At 45.0% G+C, this 27204-nt stretch overlaps 1 protein-coding gene across 6 annotated transcripts in view; it reads right to left on the reverse strand.

The window, feature by feature from the left end:
* Positions 1–15936, reverse strand: part of LOC119445512 (uncharacterized) — a 64921-nt gene extending 48985 nt beyond the window's left edge. For 2 of the 6 annotated variants that reach the window (XR_007465922.1, XM_049663352.1), the window contains exons 1-2: positions 15581–15936; positions 3562–3607 (exon numbers count right to left, since the gene is read on the reverse strand). The gene's annotated coding sequence lies outside the window, so the exon portion shown is untranslated. Of the gene's footprint in view, positions 1–3561; positions 3608–13266; positions 13477–13505; positions 14046–15580 lie in introns of those variants that run through there. The other 4 variants (XM_049663353.1, XM_049663354.1, XM_049663356.1 and 1 more) reach the window with 4 other exon arrangements.
* Between the last annotated feature and the right edge of the window lie 11268 nt (positions 15937–27204).

Below are 27204 nucleotides of genomic sequence, written 5' to 3' on the forward strand. Positions count from 1 at the left end.
TTTCTCGATTACCTGATTGATGGCATGGATATGGTCCATCGTAGAATACCCCTTCCTGAAGCCAGCCTGTTCTCTTGGTTGACTGAAGTCAAGTGTTGTCCTGATTCTATTGGAAATTATCTTGGTGAATATTTTATACAATACTGAAAGCAAGCTAATGGGTCTGTAATTCTTCAATTCTTTAACGTCTCCCTTCTTATGGATAAGTATAATGTTGGCGTTCTTCCAGCTCTCTGGTACACTTGAAGTGGTGAGGCATTGCGTATAAAGGGCCGCAAGCTTTTCAAGCATGATATCTCCTCCATCTTTGATTAAATCTACTGTTATTCCATCTTCTCCAGGCGCTTTTCCCCTGGTCATATCTTTCAAGGCCCTTCTAACTTCATCGCTAGTTATAGAAGGAGCTTCTGTATCCGGTTCATCACTATTTCGAATGGAAGAAGCTTGGCTGTTTTGGCTACTGTACAGGTCAGTATAGAATTCTTCTGCTGCACGTTAACTGATGATATTACCATGTTTTACATCTTGCCTTGTCCTATGCCTAGTGGTGTCCAATTTTACGGCTTCCTCAATTTTCCCACGATATTTCGAATATCCCTTACTTTCTTCTTGTTGCAGTTTTGACGTCAGCATTCTATCTGATCCGACACTTTCAGTTTCTTTATTAGGTCCTTTGTTTCTTGGAGAGCTTCCTACAGGTTGCTTTGGTGCCTTACCTCCCACTTCAATTGCTGTTTGGCGCAGTTAGGTTTCATTCGCTATGTTATCTTCATCTTCCTGTTTAAAGCTTGCGAGCACCAGCCTGAATTGGTCTGCTTTTACCCTCGATTGTTTCCTCTTGTGAGAGAAATAGACCTCACTAACCTATGGTCAGCACTTAACCTTACCTAACACTTCTACATCCTGATGGCGCAGTAAACTTAGGGCTTTTCCAATTGGCGCACTTTGGCGCAGGCCAATGGCTTGCTCACCAAGTGGAATCACTGGGAATGGCTTTGCTTCGTAGTTATGGTTTAAGTACAAGATGGCGGACCACTATGCAAGTGTGCTTCTGCCAGAAGCATGTACAGTAACTCAAATCCTAGAACAATTGGGCACACTATCTTGTTTTCCGTTTGCTTTGCGCACTTTCAATGCTGTGTGACAATGCCTAGAACTGAATGGAGAACGATGGCTTGCGTGCGATTTGTGCATGGAATATTGCATGAATTTTGCCAATCAGAATTCAGGGCTGGTATTTTGTAGCGTTGCCTAATGACTTATTGTATACTAGTCTTATCCACCGCTCACGGCCAGCTGATCCCGTTGATAACGCGAGCGAACCGTCGCTCTGACCACTGACAAAGCGCGATAAGCACGAAAAGGCATTAGCACCGGAAAGGCATCGCTATAAAATACCGGCCCAGAGAGCACCATGCCAAGGCCAATGGAAGTCAACGGCATACCGTTGCGCAAAGGGGGGCGACAGTGGCGCATGATGTCTACACTAAGAGCAAAAAATGATCCTCCCCAGCGTGAAGACCAACATTGTTCTCCATGGCATTCAAGCCAGCTGGTCTGCATGCAACCCAACTGCATTAGACGAAGGCATCTAGATGTCAACCACACCTGCAAGAACGACTGAAGACTAGAATACATGCTCTCTATTAGCCCCGGGAACCAACAAAAGCGGCGCTGCAAGCGCCGCTCACATGACGTCATGGCAAAGATTTGCGCTAGTCGTCTGCTACAGTTGGGCTGCGTCTGGGCGCCTTCTACAACATTTTCATTTGTTCGCTCTCGTTCCCTATGCTTGGTGCACTCATGACAGTCTTAAATATATTTTGGCGGTCTTGGTTCGTCAAAATTTATTGAAAAAGCCGATTTTCTAGGCAATATATTTCTGAAAGGCAACGTTACAGTGCCGGCCAACGGAGGTCAGTCCGGAGCGGTGTGGGTTTTTCATGCGCAGTTCTACGTTTGCCAGCGATAGCTCACGTGGATAGTAAAAGCATAAATGCGAAACCATAGAATAGACCAATCTAGTTAAGTGACCATACTCGCCGTGATGCAACAATCATGTAAGAAATGCTGGCTATATATGACTTCAACATTTATTTTGATTTTAACCCGCTAAATCAATCTTGTTTGCTCACGACAAGCTGTTCAATGGCAAAATATTGAATTTTCGCATCTATTCACAGAAACATTCAGCAGTAGCACGAGGACTGAACAACACATCAGTATAGATTCTACCAGTACCGTTTGCTTTTTGAACTGCTTCTCAAAATTAAACCATTCTTAAGCAGTTTATTTTAAGTGGCGGTAATTTCAATTAAAGCTAATTGAGGCTTTAAGCTGTTTGCCGCTCACAAAAAAGCATGGACCAATATTCTCTTTTTAGTGCTACACGCTCTACTCAGTTCAACAATTTAGCACTGCTTGTTGCTTGGGGAACCGTTCTGACCAATCTATACTTGGCGAAACTGACACAGCTGCTCGGCGCAACTTTTTGGGCGAAATATGCCTTTTAGACCATATGGCCGCAGCCAGCAAGAAGCCGAAGCTTCATTCTTCAGTGGTACGGGACACAAGAAATTCAGCATTGAAAGGAGAGGTCAAAAATCAATTCATATGAGAGGCTCGCATATATAGTGTCTTGTTTATGAGGCTGGTATAGGAGGGGGTCTCTTATGGGCTGACGCAGCGAATAGTTCTCAGTTCGTTTAATTAAACCCCATAGTGGTTCGAGACATCGTCATGCAGACGGTAGTTGTGTGACGATGTTGCATGACAAAGCTGCCGCTCTAGTGCCTCGAGTATGTTATAGCCATTGCAATTGGCACTGTAAAGGACTCCTTCATGGTTTTAATTCAAAGTTGTAGCGAACGGAAGGGTTTCGCGAACAATGTGCACCTCGTCATAACTTCATGATTGTCGGTGGCTTCTATTGAGGGAGGTGTCTACCATATTGCCTATAAAGACCACTTCAGGCCACTATGAAACATTGCATGGCACGTAATGGCTTGACTATTGATCGTAACCACGAATCTTTTCTTTCAGGCGATTGCTATACATACATGAAGCGCAGTCGTGTTAACAGCCATGTAGAATGCTTTTTCAGGGTGGCTGTTTCGAAGAAAGGTGAAAGTAGTAGCAAATCTTTTTTTTTGTAGAACATCCGCGCCTAACTCTTGTTTTTCCGCATTACTGATTTGAGTACAACAACTCTACAGACCAATAAGAAGCTTGACGAAAGCTTCGCAGCTAGTATCCTTTTCTAACATACTAATTTATATATAAAGTTAACACGAAATACTACATGAGCGCTTTTGCATTTCACTCCTCATCAAAATGCAGCCACCACAACCTCGAACTCGGGAGCTCAACGCCAGTCACTGGGCTGCCACAGCAGGTCACTTAAGTGCTGTGTCAAGCCTAAATGTTTAACCCTCATCGGCATTCATTGACGGTGCCGACGTGGACGCGGCCCGCCTCGGTCTGAGAAAACCGAGCTTCAGGACTCTAATAAAGTTTTGTGAATGAATGAATGAATCGGCATTCATTGATATATGCCCTCACCTTCACTCAGTCATGCACCACCGTCTGCTCAGTCACCAGTGTGGCCCTGAAATGAGAGTGAATGTGACTTGGTGCATTTCTGAAAAAATGTGATGCGTCATTACATGAATTAGTTGCAACTTGCAAGCACTCTCTCATTCTTGTTTTTCTCAAATCACACGGAAGCATCAATAGGACTAGCACATTACGATATTGAAAAAAAAAAAAAAACACGCATGCATCTGCAGCTCCTCAGACTGCAAGAATGAAAACTTGCAGAATAGGGCATTGCCCAGTCCAGGCATTTTTCTTTCATTCTGTATTAGAACATAAAATTAGAACTCAAAGCGTGATTTTTTGACTTTCCACATGAACAGCACTATATGGAAAACTGAAAATTTCTAGGTGCACAAATGGCAGTGCTGCTGACCGCAAGCGCTTTCTTTTCATCAAGCACTTGCAATGTGGTCTGTATTCGTACACACTCATTCCTTTTAATACTTGTGTTATGAAGATGATTCAAATGCATGCAACAAGAGCACTCCCTTCAACTAGGGGGTATGCACTTGATGTCATCCATGAGGGGCCCTAGCGTTGTCCACAGTTGCCATCATATTACTAGTCACGATTTCATGCGTTCGCCTGTGAGCTGCTGCTGAAATGCACGTACCATCCTTACAAAGTGTCTTGGTCTGTTTTGACTCTTGATTGGTGTGCCATTTGTCAATGATACCCTCAAGCATGTACGAGCATGGGTTGAATCAACCAGAAAAATTACGCTGCAGAGAAAGAGTGCAGCTGTGTCAACTCGCTTGAACTCAAGTGAGGTCAAGTGCAATGTTGGACTACTGCCTCGCATCAATCTCGTTGACATTGATGACTGCCCTGTGAACATAACAGGCCTTGTGTCCCATGAGCAACTGAAAGCTTATAAGTCAATGGAGGGCCCCAATTATCTAACGAATGGCTGGTTGCAGCAGCCATGCGTCAAAGTTCTCACAGACAACATGGTCGCTATTGGAAAGGTAAGCAGACCTCCCCTGTTTATTTGGAATTGAGTTTCTTGCGCAGCAAGCCTTGGGAATTTCGTGCCGGTTACATAACCACAGTGATTGGATGTCGCAACTGTTGGGAAGGGAGCCCTGATGCCCACGGCTGTTTTCAAACGGCATTCTCAAGCACTTCAACGAGTGCAGGACACCACGCATGTTTAGTGGAGTTAACCGTCTAGTGTTTAGTGCTGGCTAGAAACATGTGCTGCTTTCACAAGAATTACTTATGAACTATATTTTACTTCTCACCACGGTAAACATAACCGCTAGCATTATGGATACAGTGTCCACTTATGTTGTACACAGTAGCATTAACGGTGCTTCGCCAAAACACAAATGTTTACTACAGACTTTGCTGTGTGGTTCAAGTCCCAGCAGTTAATGCAGCAATACCACTCTACCCGTCTCAGTGTTGTTAGCTGTGTGGTCTTCTGGCACTCCATCACTTTGGATATCTACAAGAATGTAACATCCGCAACATTCTGATCGCTGGGCTTATAATGTGGCTGTTGCAGCCAAACAAAGCGCATTTCACCATGTCACCATAACTCTTTTAACACACAGCCATGGCAAGTATGATTTCTTCAGACATACAGATACACCATACAAGACTTTCTGCTAAATAAACAAGCATCCATGCCCTTGCGCATGAAACACTGCAGCATGTGTGCTGACATATCAGCTACTGATTAGGTCTGCACAGCGGCTTCAACAATAGGCATAAGGTTTGCGCAAGATAGACCTTCGGTATTTACCCAATGCTGCGTGAATGTCACTAACGGCAATAAGGAGCGGCTGTTGTGCCAATGATGTGTCACAGATCGAGCTCAGTGTATCACCCCCTATTGTCACACCATAAAAATAAAAATTATGGGGTTTTACGTGCGGAAACCACGATATGATTATGAGGCACGCCGTAGTGGGGGACTCCGGGAATTTGGACCACCTGGGGTTCTTTAACATGCACCTAAATCTCAGTACACGGGTGTTTTTGCATTTCGCCCCCATCGAAATGCGGCCGCCGTGGCAGGTATTTGATCCTGCGACCTCGTGCTCAGCAGCCCAACACCATAGCCACTGAGCAACCACGGCGGGTCATTGTCACACCATAAGCCTTGTATTTTTGCATGCACTTTAGCTCAAGCAAACAGGCAAGCGACGAAATGCTGAATTTGAATAGGTTGCCACAATCACCTAACACATATGCAATATGGCATATACACTGCTACCAATGCTGTTAAAGCAGGGTCTTCGCCATCTCGGCACCCTCCTCCTGTTTTGCTTCTGGGGCAAACTTAGCAACTGCCTAAAAAAATTTTATAAAATATATAAATGCAATGACAACCTACGAGCATCATTCAGGAAGCATATGTTTTTGTGTGTGTTGACTTATAATATATCAGCAATATCTTAATAGCGTTCTAACGTTTGAAGTTTTCAGCTAATATACTATTAAATTTGTTGTCATTTGACAGGTGGAAGCACTGCAGCAGTATATCAATATGGCATCTGACACAATAGGTGCATACTAAGCAGAGGCATGTCACTGAATTTCTCACTGCTGAACAAACTGCACCTACTGGCATTCATCAACACTTGCCACGTATATGCATACACAATAGTTGATGCAAGTACAGCAACGGAGTAGGGAGTGCATTTCACAAGTGGCCAAATGAATGTGCTTGACAAACCACACTACGGGCATCCCTGCTCAGCTGTCAATCCCTTTTTATGAGCTTATCATGCAGGCTCTTTGTTTATCGCCCGTGAAAGTGCATTACAAAGTACAGTGGCTATGTCCTTTGAAATAACTTCATTTAACTAATATCCTTCAATTCATTTTCTTATTATGCTCTTTGTATCTTGTAGTTTCTATAAAAATAAACAGGAGGCATTTGTATATGGTACGATCCTTGTATATGAGAGAAGAATAGACAAGGCAAGTGGTATGAACTACAACACAAGAGTAATGGAAACTATGCAAGTATACTTCGAGTGCGCTGAACTGTGCAACTTCATCAGAAAAAAGAAAAAAAAAGAAAACAGGGCACCAGCAACCGTTGCCCTGTTAATGCCGATGCCCCTCGCCGCCTGAATTCGGCATGAGGTCTAGAGTTTGCATTTTTCCATCTTTAAAGCACCTGGTAGTCGCAAGCGATTCCGTGGGCTTGAATACCATGTTGCCAGCACAGTTAATACAGAGCGAAGCAAAGCACAAAGCACAAGTAGAAAGCAGTAGTGGGAATGCCCTTCAGCATTTTGGAGCAGCCATTGGAGCAGGCAAAATCTAATTTTGGAAAACCTACTGCTGCGTTTGGAGCAGGTGTAAGCCTTCCATGAAAACGCACACAGAAAAGCAAAATATAGCTTAGTGTTCCCCCCCCCCCTCATTAGTTCCCATAATCATTTACTTATAAAAACTGGGAGCAAAATATGCGATTCATTGCAGCAAGCTACGCTGGCAGCAGTGGGCATACATTAACAGTGACATGCTACCGGCGGCGCTGTGCAAAAACCACGCAAGGAGCATTAAAGGGACGCTATAAAGAGAAACACTCTTCAATTTCGCGGTGTTAAGTAGATTATTAGAACAGCAAATGAAGGTCACAGTTCCCAACAAATTTTGCGCCACAATACCCCAGCGCTAGCTTGACATCATAGATTTCAAAGTAAATTATTTATTTATTTAATCATACTGTCAACCCTCTGTTGAGGGTTCTTACAGGGAGGGTTTTAAATACAAACCATATATACAGGTACCAGCCTTGGTCTGCGTGTGCGTGGCATCCCTAGCAAGCAAACCTCGCTCCCTAGTGCATCTAGATAGGCGTTGCCTTGCGTCAAAAAACTTGCGGTTTGTCCCTCTTAGCGCTGCGACAACACATCTGGGGGGAGGGGCGGGGGGCTGTAGACGACAGCGTGCTCGCCCGCTGTGCAGCGTAATCTCTAAACGCACGCGTAATTCTTGTAGCGTGTTCTCGTCAAAATCTGCATTCATTCTAAGAGATAGTCATGATTTCTCGATAGCTTGCGTGGGTGGAATCTATGAGCGTTTATAACTGAGTGGTGTCTAGTGAATTCACCTAGCTATACTTTTAATTATACCTAATGTCTTGCATATCTGAGTTAATTATTTTGCCTAAAGAAACTATGAATTCATATCTTATCCTTCCTGTGGACGAGCGCCACGGCTCGCCTATAATAGCACTGTAGCGCACTTTTCAACCGGATGATCGTGTAACGCGATGTATTTTAGTCATTGTGCAATTATATTCCGAGCCGCATTTAGTACTTGGGAATAAGATCAGAACTTTGACTGTAACACGACGGCTCCCTTAAAAATGATGACTGAGTGCAGTAATAAAAGTTTTCAAAATGGCATTAGACGGCGTATTCCAACACGCCAATTTCATGCACAGGAATTAATTTTATGCATGTGGCACTATAATAAAGGTCTCTTCAATGCTTCGCAGTCACAATGAACATCGCGTAGTGCGCTATTTATTTACGAAATCGGGCCGTTTCGCTGCAGTTTTAGTAGGGAGTATACTCTAACATTTGATCGCGTGTCTGCGTTGGCTGGCTCAAACATTTAATTTTTTGTTCACTCTGGTGATAGATTGATAATCAAGGGGTGTTCAGCGGCGTGAGTTCAGCTGCGTGAGGTAGGAAAAAAAAAACGTTCAGTGGGGTCCCATATCGATTAATAAGACGACTTTGACGGCGAAAGCTTAATTGCGTTGACGTTATTTCATTTGCGATTGTTTGCTTATGTTGGTAATTAATTAAAAAACTAATAATTCGGTTTAATTGTTTTCCTACTTGCTGTCACGGAGTCTAATTGATCCTTATTAGTATGTCCTGGTCTTTGGAGCTCTTAATTAGTCTTAATTTTGCCTGAACATTCTTATCACGGAGTCTTAAATTGATGTTAAGTAGTCTCTATTACTGTTTGCAACCCTTAAATACTTTTATTTAATCGTAATTATTTTAGTGACTTAGTTATTCACTTTAGCATGCTTTAATAAAGGTGTCGTATGATGTCTGTGTATTGCTCTTGTTAATTACCCTAATTACTCTTATTTAGTCTTTGGGACTCTTGAATTACACTTAATTATTTTTAGCTACACAGAGCTAAATTCACTTTTACATGCTTTATTGAACGGTAGAGGTGCAGTATGCTGCTTTCTGATTTTCGCTACTGCAAGTGTTGTCCGCAATGGCCACATTCCGCGACTAATGAAAAGCTTTAAAAGGCGCCGATGCCCATTAACGCGCACGCACGAGCGCTTATGCTCCATCGCGTGCACACGCTCACACATACAGGTACTTCAAGCAGAAGCGAAATCACAGAAATACGAGTTTAACGATTTTTCAAATTCACAAACATCACTGGCATTTGCCACAAAGCTTGGTAACGCATTCCAAAGTTCAATCACGTCGGGGAAAAAAGAATAGCGGAACACATCACTGTGAGCAAAGTATGGTCGTAAAACATATTGGTGATTGACACGACTGCTTCATTTCCCTGGGAGTTGCACACTCATCTTTGTTAATTTTCAAGTGTCCATGTAATATCCTGAAAAACACTTTGAGCCGATTATTTTTCCTTCGTGCTTCTAGTGTTTCCAATTCACAGGACTGCAACATCTGTGTGACAGAATCTAATCTGTGGTACTTTGCGCATATGAAGCGCGCAGCACGACGTTGAACTTTTTCTAACCTTGTAGTCAATGCGTTCTGATGAGGGCTCCAGATGACTGAGGCATATTCAAGTAATGGCCTAACAAAAGTTTTGTAAGCTATCAGCTTTACATCTCGCAAAGCTTGATCTAGTTTTTGCCTTAAGAAACCTAGTTCCTGGTTCGCTTTCGAGCACACATTTTCTATTTGCGTATGCCATGTCAAATTATGCGTGACTGTAACACCCAAATATTTAAACTGGTTAGCACGAACTAACAAATTACCATCGATGTAATAGTTAAAAGGCAGAACGTTTACTTTTCTAGTCATATGTGTGTATGTTGATTTAGAGTAGTTTATTTTCATTCCCCATAAATTACACCACTGACTGAAATTTTCTAAACGACTAATTCTGAGTTGATCCTGAACATTGGTTACGGTAGAATAAATTAGACAGTCATCTGCAAAAAGCTTCAGTCTTACCGGTTGTTCAACAACAGATGAGATATCGTTAATATATATAAGAAATAACAGTGGACCCAATACCAATCCCTGAGGAACACCTGATAGCACTTGGAGTGGACTAGACAAACTGCCATCTAAACTTACGGTCTGTTTGCGATCACTTAAGTATTCTTTTATCCAAAGCACTAGCCTTTCATCGATACCTATCTCTCTCAGTTTAAAGATCAGCTTATCATGCGGCACTTTATCGAAGGCTTTTGCAAAATCTATACAAACGACGTCAATCTGGTGCTTCTCGTCTAAGGCTGCAGCGAGATCATGAACCACTTCGATTAATTGTGTAATGGTGGATAGTCCAGCACGGAAGCCATGCTGGTATGAGTAATCTATTCTCTTCTAGAAATTTTAAGATGCGTTTTGCGATGATGTGCTCCAGAAGTTTACAACTGATACATGTGAGTGAAATGGGACGGTAATTATTTACAAGCGTGCAATCACCGCCTTTGTACACTGGTATAACTACGGCCCTGCGCCAGTCCCTGGGTAATGAATGCGTATGTAATGATTTCTCGAAAATTATCGTTAGGTAGTAGGACATCCATTCAGCATAGCGTTTCAGAAAATCAGGAGAAACCCTGTCGGCTCCACTAGATTTTTTTGCATCTAAATTCAGCAGCAATTCGAATACTCCCTCTTGTTTGATTACAAGATTTTCCATTGGATAATGTATAATATACTGTAAATGCTCCCCTTTATTCACGTTTGTGTTGTTAGTAAACACAGACTGAAAAAAGTAATTGAAATGCTCAGCAATGTCGGCAGTCTTTGTTAACGTTCCAGTGCCTTTTACGATTTCTTCAATTTTATCTTTCCTACTGCTGAGATACCTCCAGAATTTTTGTGGATAACTTTTTAGGAACCCTGTCATTGTTTTTTCAAAGAACTGCTTTTTGGATTGTGTCAGAGTACGTCTTAATTCTGCACGAAGTCTCGCTATTTCGTCCGAACCCTTTTTTTTTATGCAGTCGTTTTAGCTTTCTTTTCATGCGAATAATACTGCGGATAATCCAAGGATGGCGTTGTTTAGACTTTTTTTTTTGAGTTGGCACAAATCGGTCCACACAATGGTTTACTACATCCTTAAATTCATTCCATAGCGCATCTACAGATTTTTCCTTTGCGTGGTGCTCAAATTGGCCGAACGAAAATTCCAAAAAATCTAAAATTTAATTGTCATCAGCACGTTTGTAGTCTTTTATCGTAATTGCAGTAGAGTATTTCTTATGGAGCACATTGCTAGCGGTCACATTCACTACAATCATTTTGTGATCAGAAATACCGTCCTCAATTGTCAACAAATGATTTTCTATATTATTGGATAGGAACACTAGGTCCAACAATGACCGCGACTTAGAAGTTATTCTTGTATCCTCTTGAACGATTTGATTCAGATTAAAAGAAATCATATCTAGTAGTTTATCAGCGCTGGATGCTTCAACGCCGCTGCAAGCTAGGTCCTGCCAGTTTATGTGCGGTAAATTGAAGTCTCCAGCCATAATTAACCGTGTGTTCCTATGTACATTGTTGCACAAGAATGCGCTCAGTTGGTTTAGCATGTCCAGGGAAGTCGAAGGTGGCCGATATATTGCACCGACAAGATAAACAACACCTTGAAAAGAAATCCTGCACCAAACTGTTTCAGGAACGTCACTATCAATTAGGGTCGCATGGACAGAATTTTTTATTATGATACACACTCCTCCGCCACGTGAATCGCGGTCCTTCCTAAACATTTTGTAACCAGGGGGAATAATTACGTCATTTTGTATACCACAGTGCAGCCAGGTTTCTGTTATCAAAACCATATGAGGGCTCTGTGAAAGCAGCAGAAATTCCAGATCAGTTATTTTGTTAACGACTCTGCGTGCGTTAACAACAAGGAAACATAGCTATGACGTAGGTGACGAGCTGGGCGTCACCATCGAACTTCCTGAATCGTCCAAGTTAGGCGGGCGGCTAGCTGCATCAACCTTTTTCTGCTTTTCTTTACCGAATCTACTTTCTTCGTGTCCACATAGTGTGCGCTTATCTTGTGTGAGGTCCCAAGTGTACATTTTGTCTTTTATTTTAAGTTTATCGTAGATAAGCTTGACTTTCGTGCCTTTTGACCGATCCGATGCTGCACTTTCCCATAGCTTTCTTCTTATTTCCGCTGTTTCTTTAGCATAGTCTTGGCTTCCACGAACATTAGTGCCCTTCAGTTTAAAACAGTTCTTTAATACACTGTCCTTTTCCCTGGAATCAAGGAACTTCATAATAATTGGTCCTTGACCTATCCTGATTCGCTTTTCCAATAAGGTGAATTCTCTCAACTGTCCTGACGGGGACCCCCAAAGTATTGTCAAAAATACCGTCCAGGACCTGTTCTCCGAGTTTACTTTCTGTTTCATCAGCACTTTCTCTGATTCCAAATACTAGCAGGTTGTTACGCCTAAAGCCCCTATATATAAAAAGTAGCGCCAACCACTTCCCTCCTCCTCCGTTCCACTATCGCGCTCAGAGCGGCCAGCGCGATCACGGCGAGATAACGACAGTGGTGCCGCCTACGTCGGGCCTGCCGTGGCAGACGACAGCTAACGTGCTACCAGAGGAAATCCGCGGAAAACTTCTATCGCGCCCTGCGGAAAAGTTTTTGAGGCGCGATTTTGCTTCGTCAGTCAATAACTGGCCTTAATGATGCCGTTTTGGAAGTAGCAACGCGACGATGCAAGTCGGCGCAAATACCAAGTGTGCAGCAAGCGTTTGCGCTCGCCGGATATTAAAGAAAATAAGTATTTTGCGCTCGTCTTATCAGTTGCGGCAACTGAAGGCGTGACAGCATGCCATCACAACGAAGTTCTTGTCCCTAACATGTTTGATCAGTTTGTGCGCACAGCACTTTCGTCGCACAGGCCCGAGAATGGCGGTCGGAGCGCGTGGGAAAGAAAAAATACAAAAGCGCAACGCGTGCTTCCACGTGACATGGATTGGCCAATGGGGGAGCGGAAGAGGCTGGGGCGAAAGGAGGCAGCGAGGAGGAAACGCCGGGGTGAGCGCGGTGGCGGCAAGATCTAATAATGGTGCTACTTTTTATATATAGGGGCTTTAGTTACGCCTACTTCTGTTTTCATACTCGATTAACTTCAATGCTTGCTGTTAGACAATAGATTCCAATTTTTCAATTTTGTTGCTCATCTCCTCAAACAAAGTCAGAATACCCTGTAACTTATCAGCTTTAGCATTAACAGCAGCAATTTCCTCTCTTATTCGGTCCATCTTGCGGTCGCCATCTTCCTGCTTATCAATAATAACCTGCAACATTTCATTAACCTTCGGCCCAGGGTTCTGTTCTATGTCACCGGACACAAGCAACAACATGAGCATCGACCAGCAGTCGGACAGAATTGCAGAACACTTGAGGGCACGGCATGACCAACAGAAACCTATCATCACTACGATAGGCAGGCAAATTACCAAGCTGACTAACCTGCACAAGCAGTAATGGCGATTAGGTATGCTGTCCGCCAGCAAGCTGCCGTGCCCTCTGAAGGAATCGATGCCGGGATGCGCCTTTTCTAGGTTGTCCAGCGATGACGTCACTCCTGTAGGGTAGGCGTTGACAAGTAGACGGTCCGCAGTGTCATTGCCACGTTGCGGCCCATCGAAGAATCCTGGTTGAGTCCCGTTGTTTGCTGTAGATACCACGGCAAAAAACCACAGTAAAACCTGCACAAGCAGTAATGGCGATTTAACCATGCTGTCCACCAGCAAGCTGCCGTGCCCTCTGAAGGAATCGATGCCGGGATGCGCCTTTTCTAGGTTGTCCAGCGATGACGTCACTCCTGTAGGGTAGGCGTTGACAAGTAGACGGTCCGCAGTGTCATTGCCACGTTGCGGCCCATCGAAGAATCCTGGTTGAGTCCCGTTGTTTGCTGTAGATACCACGGCGAAAAACCACGGCAAAACCTGCACAAGCAGTAATGGAGATTTAGGCATGCTGTCCACCAGCAAGCTGCCGTGCCCTCTGAAGGAATCGATGCCGGGATGCGCCTTTTCTAGGTTGTCCAGCGATGACGTCACTCCTGTAGGGTAGGCGTTGACAAGTAGACGGTCCGCAGTGTCATTGCTACGTTGCGGCCCATCGAAGAATCCTGGTTGAGTCCCGTTGTTTGCTGTAGATACCACGGCGAAAAACCACGGCAAAACCTGCACAAGCAGTAATGGCGATTTAGGCATGCTGTCCGCCAGCAAGCTGCCGTGCCCTCTCATTGTACTTGGGCAGTTGTGGACCTGTAAAAGCTCTTGAAATTTGCTAAGTAGTATTCCCGTCTTCTAGGATGGAATGTAGTTACAACCGCATCGAAGAAAAGTTACCTGGGCCCGAGCAGTCGCCATCAATATCTACGATGTCAAGGTGAGCTGGGGTGAGGCTGGGGTGAGAAGTTTAAGGCGGTGTCGCCACTTTTATTCTTGCGTCTCTTCTAGCTTACGAGGCCTGTTTTCTCGTAAAGAGGAGCTCTTTTGTTATTTAAGTAATTTATTAGTGCAGCTAAAATTACAATTTCTTTTACTTTTCCATTAAAGAAGGGCCACTTCATAGGTATGAGATTCCGCACATTTCCATTTTGTTTTATAAATGATATCAGGGCAGTGCGAGCATGTAATGTCATTTATTCTGCCACTGGTATGCACACGCAGGAAAGGCATAGTATAAGGATAGACTACTTGCCCATTCGCATTCAACGTTTTTACCACGAGCTTTACCAAAGGTTGATGTATTACCAAAGGCATAGCTGACAAGCATAAATCACGGTCTAGTACCTGGGGCAGCTTGCACGAACATTTAGTAAGGAAAATAACAATGAATTTAAGAACGCGTTCTAGTGCGGGCTAGGAGTTGTTGGGGGAACATTTAAAAACACGTTCTTAAATATGTTATTATTTTTGTTATTAAATGTTCGTGCAAGCCACCCCTGATCACCATGCATTTGGTTTCGATGCCAAATGCTAAATTCAACAAAAAAAAAGTAATGCAGTGCAACTAAAAAAGTTGCAAGCAAGCAACATGAATAAGCACGGTGGACACTGCCCAGCTTTTCGTCTACAAAGCACAGTCGCGCATCAACCCTCAATGCGTTGATCATGTCATGGCAAAGCTAGCATGGCCACCCAACTCATTGTAGCCTCACGCACGCCTCACGGTTGGCGTATAAAAATATGAATCAATTCCATTCTATCACCGGCCACAGGGCCAGTCTCGCTGCTTGTAACACCCTAACGAATGCGGCCAATGAATGCAATGGCACCACGGTTTGTTTTTTATTGCGTGGTAGCTTACCAATTTGCACACCGCTGGAACTACATCACGGCGTAGCAGTGGCACAATTTTGTTTAAAAAGACACTTTTGGAGCAACAAATTCCACTGAGCAAGGGAAGCTGCCGAAGCATGCTGTGACAAGCAGGGCAGGAGAGACGGATGCATACGTCGACACGGTCTCGAACAAGTTACAACTTGATAAAGCCTGCGCAGTTCGGAGCGCGGGGCTTGTAAAATTGTTTGTCCAATTTACATATAATTATAATTACAAGCTCATCAAGAACATGAATACATGCATACGCACAGCGATACATTTAATAAGCAAACCAGGAAAACGTGCGCGCGAGCGGACGACGCGCCAAGAAAATTCCCATTATCGCTCTGGCAACTAAAGCTTGTCAGCACGTGATTAACAAAGAGTCGGGCATTCATTGCGGCGGTGTTCAACAAAGCAGTTCTTCGAAAGGTGTAAGCAATACGTACGGATCAATCCGTTGGAACATCAGCTGCAGTCGTCGTGCCACTGCCAAAGCGACATTGGAATCTGCAGCTTGTTTGGAGACTCGGAAAGCAAGGCGATAGGACGACTGTGACACCTTTCTTGCGGCTTTGCACCAGCCCCGGTCGCAAGCACGACGGGCTGCGTTGTGGTTGTGTACCGGACGTGACAACTTGTCATATGTTCAGCAAACGTTGAATGGCGCACCATACACCTAGCTGAATGCCAGTGGGCACATAGCATAACATTTTATGGCTGCAATAGGTGACTGCGCGGCCACGCATTCTAAGAACTGCCGAGCCAACCACGAAAACCAAGAAAACCGCTAGGTGGAAGCCACGTGAGCTACAACTAGACCGAGCAGAGCACTGGGAATTGCTTGGCGTACGCGTTCAGTATTGCCCCCTAGCGCTGAGAAGTAATGTTCCCCTGACGTTAATTTTCAAAACAGGGCGTGTTCTAATTATGACCAGCATCGGAGACAGCTACGTTAAGGAGGTTATATAAAACTTCTGGAGTGGCAGTCCTGGCTGCCGCCTACGGGAGCGAGCATATGGGTACAGTGCCTGAGAGCGAGTGAAGCCGGCTGCGGCCATATTGCTAGAGGCAAAAGAGCGCAGCTCCAGTAGAGTGACCCATATTACAGTGTACTAGAATACCTTGGGTATAGGGTGCCTCGATGTCCTCCTCGCCCGCCGCTCCGTACAGGGTGGAGACATTCTTTGACGGCGTTGGTACCGCCAGAACCGGTTCGTTCCAGCCGCCGCCGCCATGTTCATGCCCGCCGCGCACGCTGCCCGGTGCAGGTGGTAGGACATCGCTGCGACGAGTTCGCTGGGTGTCGTCGGTACAAAATGCCTGGTCTAAGATCTACGAAAGACCTGTGGCAATTGACACCTCCTGACAGCTGACATAATAAAAACCTGCATGGCGACTGAAACGTCATGACAGAAATCACGTGTCTACTCGTCACTTATTGACCTCTTTTCTTTAGCACCGACATTTTTTTATGTAATAGGAATTTCCAGGGCTGCATAAGAACATGCTGACAAGCAACACAGAAGAAGAAGTAGTTTAATGATTTGAAAATGTAGAGAGGTCGGCCGGAAAATGGAACATCTGGCCTGCTACTCTACGTAAAGGAAGGGGAAGAGGGAAAGAAAGAGGGTCACATTGGGGGATGACAATGGGAGGAACGAGGTGAAAGGATACATTGCATAAATTTTATCACAATCGTGAGTCCAGGCCCGTGTCGCCTAAGAAACGTGAAATAGCACGCATTGTCTCTATCATAGAGTTTCTAAATAAAAAATATGAAACTCTATGGTCTCTATCGTCTGCCAAGTCTGTGGCCGACAGTGGTCCATTGTATAAATGCCTCAAGGTAGCTGCCAGTGTCAGTCTTGCGCGCGCATACTCAGGGCACACCACGAGCACATGGTGTATAGTCTCTATAACACCACACACTGAACAGTCCGGGGAGTCTGTCCGTCCAATGATGTATTTGCGCGTGAAAGCGACGCCTAATCGCAGTCTGTGTATTAGGCATGTATGAGGGCGTAGACTTCCACGCAGAACAGGAAATTGCATATCGGGATCCAGCCTTTTAAGGCGGACGTGACGATCGTCTAGCTGTGTCGTCGCACTCATTAATTTTGACAGGAGGCATGTGATGTCCGGTCTAGAGAACGGCACTACAGTTCGTAGGCCATTGCTGAGGGCGCGCTTTGCTTCAGCATCGGCCATCTCATTATCATTGAGCGCACAGTGTCCCGGGATCCATTGGAACACTATGCGGTGGTGTTTTTCTTGAGCGCATGAAAGTAGCTCGGTAATCTGTAGTGCCAGAACTTGATATGCGGTGTGGCGCAGGTAGCATCCCAAAATTTGCAGCGCGGGTTTTGAGTCCGTGAAATGCACCATTCTTGAGGTCTTTCCCCGCAGATGTGGCGAATCGCTTCCCGAATAGCCACAAGCTCTGCAGCGGTTGATGTTCAGTTGTGATCTATAATGAAGCCTCGAGTCATCTGCTGGGCTGGTATCACCACAGGTGCTGTCGATGCATTTGGTGACGCGGACCCGTCTGTGTAAACATGAACATAGGTCTGGTATTCTGACCAGGTGTATGCCAGAGCAAGTTGTTGTAGTCCGCTAACGGGAACTAATGATTTCTTTAGTATGCCGGGGACATGCACGCATACCGAAGGTTGAACCATGACCCACGGTGGTTGGACGGGGTGATATGGAAGGGCATAGCCTGTTGTTATGTGGGGTAGATGCCAGCGGAGCGCACTTGTGAAATTGCTGTCCGGCCGCAACACAACAACAACACAGCAACACAGGTTCACCGCGTAACTGCCCGAATAACAGCAATGCTGGCAACGTCGCAATTTTTGCATTCCTCTACGAACGCTTGTGTTAAAAGCATTATTTCCCACTCTGAAACAAAGTCAGTGATTGCCGCGCAACCTAATTTCTGAATTTACAGCTCGTAAACAAAACACGCCACGCTGATGAGCGGTTGCAACGCGTTTTACGAGGGTATTTCCAGACGACAGCATTAAAGCGCCACTAAACAGAAACTGGAAGTTCAGCTGGAATAAAAGAGGGGTCTTAGGGAATGCGCACAGTTTTTGTTCGGTGCAAAACGATGTCTTATTAGTGGACAAATTCGTAATCGAAGTCCAAATATCTCTTCCTCAATTTCTGTCGTCCCTGAATCGGTATTGTAGGATCCTTCAGTTTTTTGCTGTTTACTCGCTTATTAAAGCTCTGTTCGCAGTAAGAATGACACGACTGTAATCGTAACAGGACTGCAATCCACCAGTATACAGCTCAACTTCCGGTTTCTCGTAAGTGTCCCTTCAAATAACGTGACGAAGAATATTTAGCTGTTCCGTTAAATCGGATGCCATAAAATATATTGCTACTTTACTGTCATGACGCGTTAGTGCCTGTTTGAAGTGCTGTCGTCGACAAAAACAGCGCATTGCTTCCGTCAAACCGCTCATCACACGCGCGCCTACAACGCGCCGCTCGCAGCGGGCAAGAACATGGCGGACGCCGTAGCAGACGACGCAGTTGTCTCCACCCTGTACGGAGCGGCGGGCGAGGAGGACATAGAGGCACCCTACTTGGGTAGTGGGAAGAGCGCGCGGCGCGGCCTATGGGAGAGCTGTTGCCACTTCTGTAACCGCCGCGCGTGGCGCTGGCGTCAAAAAACCGGGAATACATGGGAATATTGCAATAGAACAGAGGGCAGCAGAAAAGGTGGTGGAATTGGTGCATTTATTCATAAAAGTATGAACTGGCAAAGGGTCAAACAGGAATGCAAGGAGCATTTATGGCTAAAAGGGAAAGTTGCAGGAGAGCAGACACTCCTTGGCTTTGTATACCTGTGGACAGGAGCAAATGCCAAAGAGGAAAACAAAAAAATGCTGGAATGCATATCAAGTGACATTAATGAGCTAGGAGAAGGGTGCGAGATTATTATACTAGGAGATATGAACGCACACATAGAAGACATGGACGGGTACACAGACTCAACAGGCAACATGATGCTGGATATGTGTGAAATGCATGACTTAGTTGTATGCAACAGTACTGAGAAGTGTGAAGGGCACATAACATGGGAGGTAGGGAGCCTGCAGTCGACGATAGATTATGCACTAATGTCACATAGGATGCACGATAGGCTAAATGTAATGAGCATAGATGAATATGGCTCCAGAAGTCTAGGTAGTGATCACAAACGTATTAAGGTGAGTTTTAGAAGGGAAATGAAAGTAGGTAGGAGGCAAGATGAACAACCAGGTGGGATATTTTACTCGGAAAAGCAGCTTGAAATAGCAACCCAGCAAATTGAGGAAGTAATTTCAGAGGACACAAAAACAGAATGGACATATGCAAATTTAACAGGACTATTTGAGCTAGAGCTTACTAAGGTACGAGTCAGGACAAAAGGGAACAGAAGACGTAAACCCAAGAGCTGGTGGGATGAGGAGGTTAAGAAGGCCATAGAGAAACGCCAGGAAGCATCCAGGGAACACAGATATTCAAAGCAGAGGGGTGAACCAGAAGCTGATGTAGGCAGAAAATGGAACAACTTCTTAAACTGTAGAAGGGAAGCATCCAATTTGATCAATGAGAAGATCAGAAGAAAGGGGAGCCAATGGTTGTCAGAAGTAAACAAAAAGGATAGAAAAGCAGCAAAGAAATTTTGGAAACATCTCAACTCCTTGAGTAATAAGACTAGCCTAGAGCAGAGGTTTATAGTTACAGCTCAAGGTGTTCGACTAGAGGGAGATGAGGCAATGGAACATATAAGAACAATGATGACAGAAAAATTTAAAGAACGAAACATAGCATGTGCTCAATCAGGTGAGGATGGACTAGTCAGTGCAGTGGCTCCACTGGCACAAAGCGAGTGGGAAAGGGCAGAGAAGAGGGTTCCTAGTAGCACGTCGACAGGTCCTGATGGCATCCCAATTATGTTGATAAAGACATTGGGCCCAAAATCTAAGAAAGCATTAAGAGAGGCAGTGAGCAAAATGATAATGGACGGTAAAGCCCCTGACGGGTGGAGACTGAGCAGGATGAGCATGATATATAAGGGAAAGGGGGACAAAGCCGACATAAACAACTACCGTCCCATAACAGTGACGTCAGTGGTTTACAGGGTGGTGATGCAGATTATAAAGGACAGACTGCAGGCATGGGTGGAGAGCGAGGAGGTGCTGGGGGAACTACAAAATGGGTTCCGAGAACAAAGAAGGTTAGAAGATAATCTGTTCTCATTGACACAGTGTATTGAAATAGCAGAAAAGGAACACAGGCCCCTATGGCTTGCCTTTCTGGATATCAAGGGAGCCTATGACAGTGTAATCCAAAAGGATTTGTGGGACATACTGGGCACTCTAGAGGTGGAAGATGGAGTAAGAAATCTTTTAAAAGATATCTATAAAAGTAACAGGGTGCTTATAAAATGGGAAAACAAGGTATCTAGGCCTATAGAGATACAGCAGGGGCTTAGGCAGGGGTGCCCTCTGTCACCTCTGTTGTTCATGCTGTATTTACAAGGATTAGAGAAAAAAATTAGAGAGGAGCGAACTTGGCTTCAACCTTTCCTATTCCAAGCAGGGAGAATGGATTAAACAGTCATTACCAGGACTGATGTATGCAGATGACATTGTACTTATGGCTGACAGCAAGGAAGACTTGCAGAGATTAATGGACATCTGTGGTAAAGAGGGAGATAGCTTAGGTTTGAAGTTTAGTAAAGAAAAATCGGCAGTCATGACTTTTAATGATAATCAGGGCAGCGAGCATAGGATACAGGAGGTTACGCTGGAGGTGGTGGATAAGTACAAATATCTTGGAGTGTGGATAAACAATGGGGCTGAGTACCTAACGGAACATGAAAAATATGTGACGGCTAAAGGTAGCAGAAATGCAGCTGTGATGAAAAATAGGGCACTGTGGAATTACAATAGGTACGAAGTGGTGAGAGGGATTTGGAAAGGGGTGATGGTCCCTAGTTTGACTTTCGGCAATGCGGTCCTGTGCATGAGATCAGAGGTTCGAGCAAGGTTGGAAGCTAAGCAGCGAGGGGTAGGTAGACTGGCTCTGGGAGCACACGGAAATACACCAAATCAGGGGGTACAGGGTGACATGGGATGGACGTCATTCGAGGGCAGGGAAGCCAGCAGCAAGATAGAATTTGAGGAGCGATTGAGAGAGATGGCAGAAAAGCGGTGGGCAAGGAGAGTTTTCAGTTATTTGTACATGAGGAATGTTGATACAAAATGGAGGAAGCTGACCAGAAAACTGTCAATCAAATATTTGGACTGCAGGAGGGGTGCAAACCAGGAAACAGCGGTTAAGAAAAAGGTTAAGGAAACAGAGAGGGGTCTGTGGAAAACAGGGATGCAGACGAAATCAGCACTGGGCACATACCGAACTTTCAAGCAAGAAATTGCCAAAGAAAATATCTACGATAATTCTAGGGGAAGCTCTTTGTTGTTTGAAGCCAGGACGGGAGTATTGCGGACTAAGATGTACCGAGTCAAGTACCAAGGTATAGACACGTTGTGCTGTGCGTGTGGAGAAGAAGAGGAAACGGCTGAACACCTCGTACTTTTCTGTAAGGGGCTTAACCCTACAGTGCAAGGCAACGGGGCTGATTTTTTCAAAGCATTGGGGTTTAGGGACAGTGAAGGCAAAATAGACTTTAAGCGGGTAGAAATAACCAAACAGAGGTTATCTGATTGGTGGATAAATTAAGGCAGGGGTGAAATTTCACCCACCACAAAGTACAAATTATGTTAATAGCCATGGCTAGGTGGCGTATGCCACCGCCCGATTTAAAGGGTTCAGCCTCATCCATCCATCCATCCATCCGAGGAGATCGCAGCCGCAGTAGCGGCTGTCAGTCAGGTTGCGGACGCAGTTTCTGCGTCTTTTACCGCGTTTCCGACACGTTAGATTTTCTTGCGCTATCGCAAAATCTATTTTAACGCCTTCTTCTGATTTCCACTATCTTTTACCGTAGAACAATAATCGGTGTCAGTTTCCTTTACAAAATTGAGATGCCATATACCGCCTCTAAATTTTTTACTTACACAGGTCTGGTCTCGCTGTGTCACCTCTATGTTCTTTTTGCAATGCACCTGAATTCATTGATCACTTATTTTTTTCTTCTTGTGCCACCGAACATGATACTTATTAGCGCAAAACTCGAAATAAAAGACAACAGCGAAAGACGAGAGGAAAGGAAAGACGAGCGCTACTGTAAACACCAACTCGCCCAACAAGAAGTTATTCTGTTGTGCCACCGAATTTTAAGACTGATATAACACTTAGAAATTTCATTTCGAAAGACTAACCTCGCCAACGATTCTCTCTTTTTGGGGTGACTTCACTGGGACACAGCCACAAGGATGCTTTTCTTGGAGTTTACAATTTCATAAGAGGCACAAAAAGAGTACCTTGCTGGATTTCTAGAATTATGAATTATTCCTATTATTTACCTTTTTTATGTCAAAATTATTTTATCTTAAAATTCTTTATGGTATTTTTCTAATTTCTGCTATACAAATTTAGTTTTTGTTTAAATTCTAATAACATAGTTGAAATCACCGGATTCTTGGCCAACCCCCGTAGTGGGTATGAGCGAACAATTGGGAGACGAGATGAGGTTGCAAGAGCCGGTACACGGATTTCGTGAGGTAAATGAACGGACGTTGTCGTTGTTTAAAGCCCCGAAAGACGAAGCCCAACGAAATCAGTGGAATAGGAATTTGCACCGCAAAGACAAATAGGCCACATTCGGAAACGTCGGCGGTTTGCGACTACCCGTCTGCACTTCATTGTAAGGATGGATGGATGGATGGAAAACTTTAATGAACGTCCTGAGGTACGCGACTCAGCGCGCAGCGGGCCGCTACCACGTTGGGACAGTCAGGCCATGCCCGACCGCCGCATCGTGGGCCCTCTGGACAGCCCATAGTTGCGCCCCGGCATCGGGGCTCTTGATAGCGGAGAGCCACTTGTCCTCATTTATTTGTTCCGTGCCTCGTAACGAGGGGCAACGCCAGAGCATATGGTCCAAGCTAGCGAAGTCATTGCAGTACCTGCAAGAACTACTGGCATAAGTGTCGGGATAAAGCTTGTGTAATAAAGCCGGGCTGGGATACGAGCCTGTTTGCAATAATCTGAGGGTCAATGCCTGCGCTCTATTTAACTTCTTGTGAGGAAGGGGAAAGTCTCTCCTGCCGAGATAAAAGTACTGCGTAATTTCATTGTATGTTGTCGGTTGATCTCTGTTCTCCACCACTCCTGGCTGGCCGGGGAGTTCTCCATGGTCGCGGAAAGCGAGACCTCGCGCCTTGGAGTGGGCCAGCTCGTTGAGGTTTGTGGGACCTCCCGTGATGGATCCCATGTGAGCGGGGAACCACGTGAGAGTGTGGGTGGCAATGCTTTAACCGTCGAGGATGCGACAGGCTTCTTTACACACGGCGCCAACGCTGAAGGCGCGTATGGCTGCCCTGGAGTCGCTGAAGATGTTGGCATGTTTCTCGTCCAGGAGGGCCAAGGCAATGGCCACTTGCTCGGCCGCACATGACGACGTGCTTCGTACCGAAGCTGCGTTAACGGTCGAACCCTTGTGGTTGATGGACACTACTGCGAAATTTTTGCTGTTGCCATATTGGGCCGCGTCAACGAAGCAGCTGCCGCCCGGGAGTTCTGTCGCCCGGCGTAGGAGCGCAACGGCCCTGGCCTTCCTTCTTTCCACGTTGCGCTGGGGATGCATCGGGGCTCTTTCGGAAGGCCCTGGTAGGAGTCTTTGACTTTAGCCGGGGGGACGCCCATCTCTGTTAGGAGTCGTCTGCCCGCCGTGGTGCCGGAGAGTCTGAGAATCTGTGCCCTTTCTCGTGCTTCTGCAATTTCTTCTAGTGTATTATGAATACCCAACTGCAGAAGTTGGTCGGTGCGTGTGTAGTTTGGTAGTCCGAGCGCGCTCTTGATCCCCCTCCTTATCATGGCATTTAGTTTGTCTCGCTCGGCCCTCTTCCAGACGTGCATGGCCGCTACGTACGTGAAATGGCATAACAAGAAAGCGTAACAAGAAAGCATAACAAGGCATAACAATGGCATAACAATGGCATAACAAGGCAAAGCATAACAATGGCATAACAAGAAAGCATAACAAGAAAGCGGCTAGTCATTGTAAGGGCTTTTTTTTTTTTCTGGCGCTGGGTGGCAGAAATAGGAAACTGCTAACTACCTAAAGCTAAGCCGCTGCACATGAGCGTGCTTGTTGGTTTTCAGGGAACCTTACTCCATTCCTTTAAACTTTCGTGTGAACAGTTTACGCACACCAGCTTTGAACAAATTGTGTTGTGATTATACCTGGTGCACATGTCTTGAACCAACGGATTTAAATAAACAGTTGGTCTGTAAAAAATGTTTTTTTTCCCTTCAATTTCGCATTTTATATGCTTCAATATTAAATGAAACGATACCTTCGTCTTGTGTTTGAGGAACAAGAGAAAACCGTAACAAAAGAGGAGAGGATTGCCACTCCAGGGACAAAACATTACTCCGCCGTGGTGGCGTAGGGGCTTTCGTGCTGCGCTGCTAAGCCCGCGGTTGCGGGATCGAATACCGGCCGCGGCGGCCGCATTTCGATGGGGGCGAAATGCAAAAGCACCCTTGTACCGTTCATTGAGTGCACGTTAAGGAACCCCAGGTGGTCTAAATTAACCCGGAGTCCCCACTACGGCGTGCCTCATAATGATATCGCGATTTAATTTAAAATTTACTCCAAAATATGAAAAAAGAAACGCGCAGAACACCTGGAATTGCTGCCTGTTAGTGCCGCAAAGGCGCGTGCCTGTGATAAGAGAACTGGCGGGAGTACGAAGTGCCCGGAGCGTGCCCTCGTGACGTGATATATGCATCTCACAGGGGCTGTTCGTATTAACACGCCAGTAAATTGACGCAGACGTCACCGTTCCACGGAAGATCTCCTAAGACAACTTCTTACTGTAAGCGCGAAGCTTCACGCACTTCGTGCCTTGGCGCCGTCTCCTCAGCGGAGGTAATCTGACGAAAGCTTAGCCCTGCTGAAGTCATATTGCTTTGATTAATTCGCTCATAAGCTATCAATGACATTTGCAGCGCGAGTACTATGCATAACTGCAGTAATAATAAAAGAAAACTTCCGTGCTTGCGGCTGCCTGACCGCTTTCGAGCGCTTGCTGGTGCTCGATGATGATGATGATGATTTATTGGCATCCCCTTTGAAACGGAGCGGCGACAAATAGTCACCTAGCCTGCTTGATTTAATCAGGTATATTATACATGTTCTTTATCCATCATTTTTGTATACCTCTCATTATTTTTATTTTTCAAAAATTTAGCTTGTGCCGCTGCCTATGATTTTAAGAGATCAGGTCGTATCCATCTTTTCCCTGCTTTTTTTCCACCAGTACTCTAATCGTCTCTTGCTTATCTCTACGGCTGATCTGTTTATGTTTCCTTCCACTTTAAACCCAAGCGCTTCTGGGAGTTGCACGTTGCACGGTTCTCGCTGGGTGGATCCCGTCGCATAACATTAGGATGTGCTGAGTGGTCTCTGGATCTTTACTGCAGCATACACATGTCTCATCTAGTTCCGAATATTTGTTCCGATATGTTTTCGTCCTTAGGCAACCGGCTCGAGCCTCAAATAGCAAGGCACTGCCCTTTGTGTTATCGTACAGATTTTCCCTTCTAATTTCATTCTTCTCATTCTTGTAAATCTCCATGTCCTTTTCGTTTCCATTCTTTGCATCCAATTCACGGTCTCTATTTCTCTCACTTTCTTTCTGATGACCCCTGGTTGTCTATTTACAGTTTCGATTATCCTGTACTTGGTTGCCAACTTCCTTGACCTCTTCCTCCATTCTGTGTCCACGCTTTTCATGTAGAGATACTTGTGCACTTTAGCCGCCCATTTCTTTTCATCCATGTTCCTGAGCCTTTCTTCAAAACTAATTTTGCTTTGTGCTTCTCTGACTTCAAAAGAGGCCCAACCCATGTCTCCATGCACTGCCTCATTTGTCGTATTACCGTGTGCTCCCAAAGCCAACCGGCCTACTGATCTTTGGTTAACTTCCAAACCCGCCAATATATCCGATTTTAAGCATATAATGGCATTTGCGAATGTTAGCGCTGGCACCATTACTCCTTTCCAGATTCCACGCACCACCTCATACTTATTGTGGCCCCACAGTGCTCTGTGTTTCATTAATGCTGCATTCCGCTTCCCCTTTATTTTCAGATTATCTTGGTGGTTGCTTGAGTAATTCTTTCCTTCGTTTATGTGTACGCCGAGGTACTTATATTGCTTCACTATGGGTATTACTTGCTGTTGAATTGACACCACGAAGTTACTCGTGTGTTCATTAAAGATCATAATCCCTGATTTCTCTGTGCTAAACTTAAGGCCTAGATTTGTCGCTGCGTTCCCACAGATATTCGCAAGTATCTGTAAATCTTTTTTATTGTCCGCTAGTAGCACAATGTCGTCTGCGTACATCAATCCAGGGACCTTCTGTTGCACCATTTGTCCATTACGCATGTAGGATAAATCAAAACCTAATTCGCTGTTTTCCAGTCGTCTTTCTATGCCCTTGACGTAAAGCGTGAACAACAATGGTGACAGAGGGCATCCTTGCTTCAATCCTTGGTGAATTCCACCATTTCATTTCCTTTTCGGCCTTCCCATGCCACTTGTACTTGGTTGTCTCGATATATCTCCCTCAGCAGCTCCACGAAATCGTCATCTATGCCTTCGTATTGAAGAATATCCCACAACAATTCCCTGTCTACGTTGTCATAAGCTCCTTTAATATCTAGAAATGCTACCCATAAAGGTCTTTTCTGAGCTACTGAAATCTCTATGCACTGAGTTAGTACAAAGCTCGCTTAGGAGCCGCTGGCGCCACCTGGTAGCGTTAACATCAAGTGCCTCACGCGCTGCCCGCCGCTCTTTCCACTACCCAAGTATTCTAGTACACTCTACCCATATTCTAGGTCACCTAGCTCCAGTACGGTGGCTAGA

The sequence above is a fragment of the Dermacentor silvarum genome, chromosome 3 (genome assembly GCF_013339745.2).
Source record: "Dermacentor silvarum isolate Dsil-2018 chromosome 3, BIME_Dsil_1.4, whole genome shotgun sequence".
Lineage (NCBI taxonomy): Eukaryota > Metazoa > Arthropoda > Arachnida > Ixodida > Ixodidae > Dermacentor > Dermacentor silvarum.